Source organism: Canis aureus, chromosome 20 (assembly GCF_053574225.1).
Source record: "Canis aureus isolate CA01 chromosome 20, VMU_Caureus_v.1.0, whole genome shotgun sequence".
Lineage (NCBI taxonomy): Eukaryota > Metazoa > Chordata > Mammalia > Carnivora > Canidae > Canis > Canis aureus.
This window is the reverse complement of record NC_135630.1, coordinates 26,732,075-26,743,627: the sequence shown is the minus strand read 5'-3', so window position 1 is coordinate 26,743,627 and position 11,553 is coordinate 26,732,075. Positions and strand designations below refer to the sequence as shown.

Sequence of the window (11,553 nt, the reverse complement as noted above, 5' to 3'; positions counted from 1 at the left end):
AGGAAACCAATGTATTCTCTTTCAGTGGACTGGGTATGAGTGCAAAGGTTTGGGGAAGGTGACTTGTTGACTCTATGCTGTGTGTAAGAGTGTGATTGTGAGTGTGTATGTGTGTGTGAGAAAGAGAGAGAGAGAGAGAAGGAGATTGAGGCATAGAGAGAAAATAAACGCAGATAGAGACACAGAGAAATACAGGAAAGGGAGAATGATAAAGAAAGACAGAGGTACTGACACCACACGATAGCCTCAGTACACATTCTCAAAAAAACAAAACAAAACAAAAAACCTCATTAACAGCACATTTCAGAGTCCTGAGACCATGGGTGGCCCAACAGTGCAGATCCGTTTTCTCTGGCCCTCCATGAAAATGAGCAAAAGTCCCAAAATTTGTCCCTAATTTTCTTCAAGATCTAATTTATTATATGAGAGAAAGATATCAGAAGAGGTTGAGAAGGGCAGAAGGAGAGAGAAAAACACATCCTTTGCTGAGCAGGGAACCCAACACTAGGCTTGATTCCAGGTCACAGAAAGCCTGACCTTTGCTGACAGCAGACTGTTAAATGCCTGAGCAACTCAGGCACCGGTACCTGAGTTATTTTTGAGTGGCATGAAAATGTACTGATAGGTACTCTGTGTCTTTCTAGATGCACCCTATGAACTTTTGGTCATTACACTGTTCCAGATGATCAGAGTGGAAGTGAAAATTAATGTTTTCAAGGAGATCTTGAGTATCTTTTTTAAAATGATTTTTTAACTTTATTTATTCGTGTGTGTGTGTGTGTGAGAGAGAGAGAGAGAGAGAGAGAGAGATAGAGAGAGAGAGGCAGAGAGAGAAGCAGGCTCCACACTGGGAGCCCGATACAGGACTCGATCCCAGGAATCCACAATCATGCCCTGGACCAAAGGCAGGAGGCAAACCGCTGAGCCACCCAGGGATCCCCAACTTTGAGTATCTTTAACTGATGAATGAATGTTGCTTTCTTGGTTGCTTTCCACACCACTTCCGATGGAAATCACATAGTGTTCATTTGAGGTAAAATACAAAATCTTCCTTTTGAGAAGTGTGCTGAGTGGTTGCCTCTAGCCAAGCATTACATTTTTTTAGAGGATTTTTACGGTTGGCGATACCAAAGCTGGAAATAAACTGCATGATGGGGCACTTTCCCTCAAAAACAGTTTCTCCTGCTTGCTTCAGATTTGTTGTAGTCACCATTTTGAATGGGCTGGAGAAACACATCCTTCAGGAAGCAACTTCCTCCAGTCATCCTGTGATTTTTTGGGGTACCAGAATCTCAAAAATGATGTTCCATCTGGCTTCCTCAAGTCATTGAGAGCTTTTTTTTTTTCATTGAGAGCTTTAAAATGAATGCAGACCAACAGGATAATGGGAGCTGAGCCAAATGTCCTCTTTTCTGTACCTGCAAGTGTCATAAGAAACTAGTGATAGTGGTACATATTCTGGAACCAGGCTCTTCCTATCTATAGTCAGGAGAAGCAACCTGAATCTGGGTTCTCACTGGAATTAGAATCAAAGCTGTAGAGGAAAAATTGAGTAGGAAAAGTCACAGAGAGTGACAAAATAAGAGACTCCTGTCATAGGAAACAAACAGAGGGTACTGAAGGGGAGGTTGGTGGTAGGATACGGTGTCTATGTGAAAGGCACTGAGGTTGGCACTTGATGGGATATGCACTGAGTGTTATACTATATGTTGGCAAATCAAACACCAATGAAAAATATACAAAAATTAACCACCAGAAAACAGGTCTTCGAGGCGAAGAGCCATGGTCATGCTTTCACAAGCAAACACACAGAATTCAGGTAAGGAGTTTGTGTCCATGGAGATAGGAGGAAGTGGACAGACATAGACTCTAGTGCTCAGTGAGTTCAGCTAAGGGATGGAGGCTGATTCCAGAGGTAACGTGCTCTGCGCAGCTCCATTTTATGGTCCACAGGACATCAATTTGAGGTTTTCCCTGATTATCTTAGGTTCCTCAGTCCCAAACTGTATCTGTGTATTCATAATAAAGGTCACAGGAGGACTGACCCCTGGTGGTCACTGCGAAGTCATCAGCATAACCTCTCTCATTCCTTTTCCCCAAAGTATTTAGCCCTGAGAAGCCCCTGTTCTAAAACCCCTGGGTAGGGATCAAGCTCCAGGTTGGAAAGGATCCTGATCATCTTGTCTGGGGTCTTGGTCCCCAAACTCATCTACATACACACCCAGGTTCTAGCTTGCATCAGAAAGGAAAGAATGAGCTCCTGGAATGTGAGGTGTCCCCCCTCTGCCTCATTCAACTGACTATGAAACAACACATGTGTCTGTGGTCCTAGTCTCCTCTTCTGCCTACAAGAGGCCTCTGCTGGGATTCCTGTAGGACCTGAATGTGGACCTTCCTGTCTGAGCATTGCCAGGACCTCATGTAGTGCCTGCCTCATGGATAGGAGCACAGAGACCAACAGAAGTGTCAGGCCAACAGTCATGTCAGACCAGCAAATTCCACTGCAAGAATACCCAGGGCATGGAGGTCACAGCTTCCTCCTTTTTGGATCCTAGATCTGAGCTATCCAAGAAGGAAGCTGATACCCAGACATGCCTGCATATGTTGAAGTTACATAAAGTCAGTGAAGTTCCATTCTTCATCATACAACCACATTTCTGGTGCCCAGTAGAGTATTTTTAGAAAACAGATTTTTTCCATTTTCACGAATGGCTCTCCTGGGCAGCTGCTCTCTGTCTGACACAGTGGCTCTCATGGACGCCCTCTAACCCGGTATGTGGGCATCATCCATCACAGGTGGATCTCAGGTGGATCCATGTCAAAATGAGAGCTATGGTGATCTTGTGGAAATGGGGAAATGCCAGGTGAAGGGTGCCCTTTCTCTCAAGAAAAGTTTGCATCTGTGGCCAATGTCTTATTGAAGAGCTCTAACTCCCATAGCCCACAGAAGGTCTGAGGATCTCGAGGAAGAACAAATGTTCAGATGGCTTCCTGAAGAGGCCTTAGCTGGAGTAGCAGGAATATGGGGCTCCACTCTCTAATCACATCATCCTCATGCTTGTGTCTCTAAAGATTGGGCAGTGGAGAATACTGAGGGTGCATTTACTGAAGATGAAGAATCCTTAGGTATGGTACCAGAGTGAGGCGTGAATCAAAGGATAGGGTCCCTGGGAGCAGTGGGATTATATCTGTTATTTGTAGAATGAGGGTGGGCAGGGTGATATCAAGAAGATGAAGTGTAGGAATACAATTGTTTCTCCCTTTGTTCTTTTATTACAATTAATTATGAGAGAGAGACAAAGAGAGTGAGAGAGACAGAAAGTGCTGAGGGATAGGGAGAGGGATATTCACAATCCACACTGAACAGGGAGCCTGACACAGGCCTACACTTAGGATCTTGTGATAAGGGATCCCTGGGTGGCGTAGCGGTTTGGCGCCTGCCTTTGGCCCAGGGCACGATCCTGGAGATCCGGGATCGAATCCCACATCGGGCTCCCTGCATGGAGCCTGCTTCTCCCTCTGCCTATGTCTCTGCCTCTCTCTCTCTCACTGTGTGCCTATCATAAATAAATAAAAAAAAATTTAAAAAAAAAAGGATCTTGTGATAATGATTCAAGCTGCAGTCAGATAGTCAGAAGATGTTCTTCTTTGGTCTATTCTATCATAAATATTTGGGGTACTTGGATTAATAGTAATAAACATTCAGACCTGGGATTGTGTTATGCAGTTGGTCATTTTTCTTTTTCATTATTATATATCATTCCTGAAGACCAGTTCCTGCTCCCTTTGCCACTGGGAAACACTAACATCCTTCCTTATATTTGGATAGAATCTCTTGATAAGAGAGCAGGAGAGGTTCTGTTTCAGGTTATTGCCTTTGCTCATGGATGGAGCCAATCTCATGAAATATAGGTCTGCCACGCACATCTGAACTTGCACAAAGAGTGCATATGTTGAAGTCAGGTGCTGGCACAGCCAGGGACCCACTTTCTCTGCACCTATATATCACACAGTACTAGTACTGGGCTACCCTTGTTCTCTCCGGGCGTGTAAGGGTGCTCTAGGATGGGCATCACAGAAATGGACCCTTGCAACACGTGCTTCTTGTTCCAGCAGAAGTGAGGCTGGAGGGATGGCCAGAAGCACAGTTCCCTCCTCCTCTTCTTGCATAATCTTCAGGTCTGGGAAAAGAATAAAACCTGTACTTCCCTGCCTGTGAGAGAGGCTCAAGTGCAGCCACCCTAGGCCTTGGCTGAATGCAGGGAATCTAGAGGAACAGTGTGAAAGCTGCAGGGCTGGTGGCACACACTTGTGCTAAAGGTCCTGTAGAGCTAGTCTCATGGTCTGACCAGGCCCAGGACACAGACCCTAAACAGGGTGGCCAGTGTGTTCCTGTCTTATGTCACTACTATAACTACAGAGTACAGGGTCTGCTCCCCATACCAGGGTCTGGGCCCAGCCTCAGACTTTCCCTCATGCTTACCTGGAGCCAATGGCCTAACCCTTCTTGGGACCAGACAAATTCTGGCTCGTGGTGATAATGATGATGCCTCACTGGCTTTATTAAACCTATCACTCCAGATTTAGACTAAAGGAAATTGGGCAAGATTCCTTACCTCTAGCATCACATTCATCTCCTCCATGAGCTATGATATATATGGGATGTTCTAAAGATTCATTGTGTCCCAGATTTAGGAGTCTCTCATGGTTTGTGTCACTCTCTAATTTTTCCCACTCAATTCCACTCCTTTCCCTCATAATCCCATTCACTATTTCTCATATTACAGGATAAGGGCATTTGATGGGAGGAACACTGGTTGGTACACTATATGTTGGCAAATTGAAATTACATAACACTGAATAAATAAACATTTAAAAAATAAATAAAGGTTAAGTTTGTGTCAAAAACCTAAGAGAACCCCAAGCACAAAGCACTCATGATAACTCAGGAGGATGTCACCCTCATAGGCACATGCAGCCCCATCCCCTAAGCCTGCAGGCCCATTGCAACTATTCCAGCACTGCCTGGTTTGGCTCTTTGATCAACTGATTAAGAAGGGTCACATAATAAGCTGATCATTCCCTGAGCATTCCCATGCCATAGAATATAATGGTTGGGCAATTTTGAGCAAGTAATGTTTGGGAAATAGGAGAGTGAAGCAGGAGTGAGCAGAAAGAGGGAGCAAACCATGGGAAGAGAAAGGCATAGGCAATTTTGCAGCTTCTTTATTCAAAACATTTTATTTTTATATTAATGAGAGATACAAACACACACAGAGAGAGAGAGAGAGAGAGGCAGAGACACAGGCAGAGGGGAAGCAGGCTCCATGCAGGGAGCCTGATGTGAGACTAGACCTGTGTCTTCCATATCAGGCCCCAGGCTGAAGGCGGCACTAAACCGCTGAGCCATCCTGGATGCCCATGGTCACTTCTTTGAAGGATGGAATGACAAGCCTTCTTTCCTGGTTGAAGATATGGAATCTGAGACTCTGGAGGCCATTCCTCACATAAAGTTGAAAGGATCATTGAATTCAGGGTTGTATACCTGAGGATACTAGAGCAGAAGGCAAAATTTAGTTCGGGGGGAGGGATATCAATCCTAGAAACTGTGACTAATATCCTCTCCCCTTAACTGTCCCCTCTTTTTTCCCCAGGCCACCCCAACCCCATTCCTATGCTGCTGCACAAGGAAGATGGTGACTGTGAAGACTCAGATCCTTAAATCAACATCATATGTAATTTATTTTCTCTCATGCGTTTTACACTATTTTGTTATTTATGTAGTTATTTATTATATTTTGAGAGAGAGAGAGAGACTCTGTTTGTGGGTGGAGGGACAGAAGGTGAGAGAGAATCCCATGAAGATTTCCTGCATATCCTGCTATTGAGCTCAAACCAGCACCCTGAGTTCAGGACCTGTGCCAAAATCTTTAATAAGACACCCAACCTACTGAGTCACCAGGCACCACTATACTCTCCCTTAATGATATGCTCCTTGGTAGTATCTTCATCGTGAAGCGTTTGTTCTCATCCAGCACTTGAAAACGTTGGATCTTCAAATGTATAATCTCTTTTCAGCTATGCTCAACTTCCCTAGCCTTCTCCAGGTAGGTGGTCCCAAGTATACTAGGAAAATTGAAAGTATAAATCATAGTCACTTCATTCAGAGAGATTTATGACCCAAAGCCAATCAAGGAACCAGCCCATTATCTTACAATCAGCCAAGGGAGAAGGAATTGTCTATAAAAGTTAGAGGGTAGGAGTTTTGGTGGCTGTACCCTGCACCTGTGCATGGTTTACACCAGAACCTTCAGTCCAACTGGTTCAAGCTTCTACCGAATAACACTTAGACCACTGTTGCCATAGGCTCAGGATTCTACATCATAACCATTGTCCCACTAGGACCTATGTATAACTGAGAGCTTTCCTAACACTTGTCCCAATTTCTTACCTAGGGCCCATCTATCAGAAAGAATCACCATTCACAATCGTATAGGGTACCTCACTTCTGGACAGCTCACTCTAGTCTCTCCATACAATAGCTTTCGTCAAGGCATAAATTAAGCCTTCCTTTTACCCCCTTGAGTGAGTTTGCAACCTTCTTTCTGATGCTGGGGCTCTGCTCAACACAAATAATACTGAATGACTCCCTGCTCTAACAAGAGCTGAGTAAATATTCTTTGCTTATTTTCATTTGATTAGCCATTGTTCATTGTACAGGCAATCACAAAGGATCCACAGGATTTCTTCAGAGCCTCCTGTTGCTTTGAGCAAGGGTAGTGCTCAGAGAGGCTCCCTATGTCTTTCTCCCAGCAGCTATGGAGTCCCTGATGACATGAAGAGGGAGCCCTGGATCTGAAATGTGTTCACTGAGGCAGTTCCTAGTCAGATTGTAATGAGTCTGGCACCTGGGACTTATTTTTGTTCCCATTTCTTTGGACTCTTTAGTGGAATAGACTATTACTATAGGTCTCTTTCTGTTGTGTTGCTTTGTTACCACTTTGTCCTGTGCTGTGTAAAACTGGTTTCTGTCATAAGAAGTATAATCTGAGCATAGAAGCAGGAATCCTGCCCTGTGAGTTTTCTCTGAGCCAGCCTCACAGAGCAATGAGTGTGAGGATCTCACAGGACTGGCACCCACCCTGAAGAAGAGCTTTGCTGAGGGTCCAGAATCCTATCAGTTGAGGTTGTCTATCTGAATTTTGTGTCCTGAGAGTATTCACTGTGAGGTTGTGACTGCTGGGGTGGACAACAGCATTGGCTATTTGTTCTTTGGTGTCCAGTTGGCATTTTGGGTAATGGCCTGAGGTACACAAATGTGATATTTCCATCAAATGTCACCAGCTATATTGAGATCATCTAAACCTGAACCCTCCCCTCTACCTGAAAAATTGTATGTTCCTCCAATGTCTGCTTCTCACGTCTTAATTCTTGATCCTCACCACATCACCAATGATGTTTTGTGTTTTCAAGACCAACTATAGATCACCGGAATGGAATGGAATCTCTCTAGAGAAATCTCTTAGAAAAGAAGTAAGATGAATGGGCAGCATGGTTGGTTAATACACTGAGGTCTCACAAATGATATCAGCATCAAAAGTTTTCATTAACCATTTGTTGGCCAAAGCTAAAGAACAATTTGACAAGGTGAGGCAACAATAAACTAGACCCACCTCTTTAATAAATGCTCCCTCTCCCCTTCTTCCTGTTGTTATTCTATCTCCACTTCTGTTCTTGATGTACTGGTCACTCTCCCCCCTGAATCTCCAAAATGGGGGACTGCAAAATGAAAACACAAACAGGCAGTTGCATGACCAAAGATAATATTGAACTCTGGCTTGAACTCATCAGCAAGCCGCCAAGAAAACCAACTGATTCTCTAGGCTTTCCTACTTAGAGGAAGTCAGAACAGTACTTGGGTTAGTAGCCCAGGGAGCTAACAAATAACCCTTGTCATAATTGGTTTCACAATATATTAAATAATGGCATACAAGATCCCTTATGCCAAAAAAATCCATTTTCAAATCACCCAGAAAGCACGACTGGCTTACTAGCTTGGTGATAGCAGGCAGCCTTTCCTCAAGGGAAGCTATTTCTGACTTTTTGCAGCATTTTCTGAGGAAAAATATTAGACTGTAGGGGTGAAATGTGGACAAAATTACTCCAAATCTGTCTAGATAGCCCTCTGCCTCTTCAGATCCCTCTAGGGATGGGCTTGGAACGAAGCTGCAACTGTGCCTGCACAGCAGCCCTCTGGGTAAGGGAGAGGATTCTTTCTCAGAATCCTTTAATCAAATGAGTTTGGGAACAACAGGAAGCAGGAGGGAACTATCAGTGGAGAAATATCACTTTCATTATGAAGGAACTGATGAAGCAAGGATCCTAGGATCAGAGTAGTTTCCAGTTCAGAATCCCACATGTGGAGGATCAGGAACAAGGTTTAAATGGATTACTACTGTTACTAAACATAAAGAATAAATTTAGAGTTTTCCCACACACATAGAGATGTGGATAAGGTGCATTGGATTGTGTTTAAATGGCCTTGTCCCAGAGACTGAATCCCCATTTGCTGAAACATAGTTGTTAAGTTTTCAGGAATTTTGCCCCCATGCCTTCTTTTACACCAACTGTTTGTTCCTATAAGAACTCCATGCTGTTGGGGGGGGGGGGGGACGAGCAAGATGGCGGAAGAGTAGGGTCTCCAAATCACCTGTCTCCACCAAATTACCTAGAAAACCTTCCAATCATCCTGAAAATCTATGAATTCGGCCTGAGAATTAAAGAGAGACCAGCTGGAATGCTACAGTGAGAAGAGTTCGCGCTTCTATCAAGGTAGGAAGACGGGGAAAAAGAAGTAAAGAAACAAAGGCCTCCAAGGGGGAGGGGCCCCGCGAGGAGCCGGGCTGAGGCCGGGGGAGTGTCCCCAGGACAGGAGAGCCCCGTCCCGGAGAAGCAGGAGCTGCACCAACCTTCCCGGGGGGAAAGGGGCTCGCGGGGAGGTGGAGCAGGACCCAGGAGGGCGGGGATGCCCTCGGGCTCCCGGGGACAGTAACAGCAACTGCGCCCCGGGAGAGTGCGCCGAGCTCCCTAAGGGCTGCAGCGCGCACGGCGGGACCCGGAGCAGCTCGGAGGGGCTCGGGCGGCGGCTCCGCGGAGGGGGTTGCGCGGCCCGGGAGCGCGAATCCACCAGCGCAGGCTCCGGAGCACAGGGCGCCGGGACACAGCCCAGGATCCCGCCTCCCCCGGGACAGGCAGAGGCCGGGAGGGCCCAGGACAGCAAGGATGCTCCTGCCCCAGCTGAGCAGATCAGCGGCCCCGCCCCGGAGCCTCCAGGCCCTGCAGACGGAGAGCTCTGGAGTTCCTGCCGGAGCTGAATCCAGGTTTCCAGAGCTGGCCCCGCCACTGGGGCTGTTCCTCCTGCGGCCTCAAGGGGTAAACAACACCCACTGAGCCCTGCACCAGGCAGGGGCACAGCAGCTCCCCCAAGTGCTAACACCTGAAAATCAGCACAACAGGCCCCTCCCCCAGAACACCAGCTAGACGGACAACTTCCAGGAGAAGCCAAGGGACTTAAAAGTACACAGAATCAGAAGATACTGCCCCGTGGTTCTTTTTTGTTTGTTTGTTTTTGTTTTGCTTTTTGATTTGTTTGCTTCCTCCACCCCCTTTTTTTCTCCTTTCTTTTTCTTTCTCTTTTTCTTCTTTTTTTTCTTTTTTATTCCGTTTTTTTTTCTTCCCTTTTTATTCTCTTTCTCTTTTCTTTCCTTCTTTCTCTCCTATCTTTTTCTCTTTTTCCCAATACAACTTGCTTTTGGCCACTCTGCACTGAGCAAAATGACTAGAAGGAAAACCTCACCTCAAAAGAAAGAATCAGAAACAGTCCTCTCTCCCACAGAGTTACAAAATCTGGATTACAATTCAATGTCAGAAAGCCAATTCAGAAGCACTATTATACAGCTACTGGTGGCTCTAGAAAAAAGTATAAAGGACTCAAGAGACTTCATGACTGCAGAATTTAGAGCTAATCAGGCAGAAATTAAAAATCAATTGAATGAGATGCAATCCAAACTAGAAGTCCTAACGACGAGGGTTAACGAGGTGGAAGAACGAGTGAGTGACATAGAAGACAAGTTGATAGCAAAGAGGGAAACTGAGGAAAAAAGAGACAAACAATTAAAAGACCATGAGGATAGATTAAGGGAAATAAACGACAGCCTGAGAAAGAAAAACCTACGTTTAATTGGGGTTCCCGAGGGTGCCGAAAGGGACAGAGGGCCAGAATATGTATTTGAACAAATTCTAGCTGAAAACTTTCCTAATCTGGGAAGGGAAACAGGCATTCAGATCCAGGAAATAGAGAGATCCCCCCCAAAATCAATAAAAACCGTTCAACACCTCGACATTTAATAGTGAAGCTTGCAAATTCCAAAGATAAAGAGATGATCCTTAAAGCAGCAAGAGACAAGAAATCCCTGACTTTTATGGGGAGGAGTATTAGGGTAACAGCAGACCTCTCCACAGAGACCTGGCAGGCCAGAAAGGGCTGGCAGGATATATTCAGAGTCCTAAATGAAAAGAACATGCAACCAAGAATACTTTATCCAGCAAGGCTCTCATTCAAAATGGAAGGAGAGATAAAGAGCTTCCAAGACAGGCAGCAACTAAAAGAATATGTGACCTCCAAACCAGCTCTGCAAGAAATTTTAAGGGGGACTCTGAAAATTCCCCTTTAAGAAGAAGTTCAGTGGAACAGTCCACAAAAACAAGGACTGAATAGATAACATGATGACACTAAACTCATATCTCTCAATAGTAACTCTGAATGTGAACGGGCTTAATGACCCCATCAAAAGGCGCAGGGTTTCAGACTGGATAAAAAAGCAGGACCCATCTATTTGCTGTCTACAAGAGACTCATTTTAGACAGAAGGACACCTACAGCCTGAAAATAAAAGGTTGGAGATCCATTTACCATTTGAATGGTCCTCAAAAGAAAGCAGGGGTAGCCATCCTTATATCAGATAAACTAAAATTTACCCCAAAGACTGTAGTGAGAGATGAAGAGGGACACTATCTCATACTTAAAGGATCTATTCAACAAGAGGACTTAACAATCCTCAATATATATGCCCCGAATGTGGGAGCTGCCAAATATATCAATCAATTATTAACCAAAGTGAAGAAATACTTAGATAATAATACACTTATACTTGGTGACTTCAATATAGCTCTTTCTATACTCGATAGGTCTTCTAAGCACAACATCTCCAAAGAAACGAGAGCTTTAAATGATACACTGGACCAGATGGATTTCACAGATATCTACAGAACTTTACATCCAAACTCAACTGAATACACATTCTTCTCAAGCGCACATGGAACTTTCTCCAGAATAGACCACATATTGGGTCACAAATCGGGTCTGAACCGATACCAAAAGATTGGGATTGTCCCCTGCATATTCTCGGACCATAATGCCTTGAAATTAGAACTAAATCACAACAAGAAGTTTGGAAGGACCTCAAACACATGGAGGTTTAGGACCATCCTGCTA

At 44.8% G+C, this 11,553-nt stretch overlaps 1 long non-coding RNA gene across 2 annotated transcripts in view; it reads right to left on the bottom strand.

Annotated features, from left to right (window-relative positions):
• Positions 1-5,223: 5,223 nt before the first annotated feature.
• LOC144291595 (uncharacterized) overlaps positions 5,224-11,553 on the bottom strand; it is a 101,024-nt gene continuing 94,694 nt past the window's right edge. For both annotated transcript variants that reach the window (XR_013358930.1, XR_013358929.1), the window contains 2 exons: positions 7,674-7,779; positions 5,224-6,126 (listed from right to left, as the gene is read on the bottom strand). This is a non-coding gene — a long non-coding RNA (uncharacterized LOC144291595). The remainder of the gene's footprint in view (positions 6,127-7,673; positions 7,780-11,553) is intronic.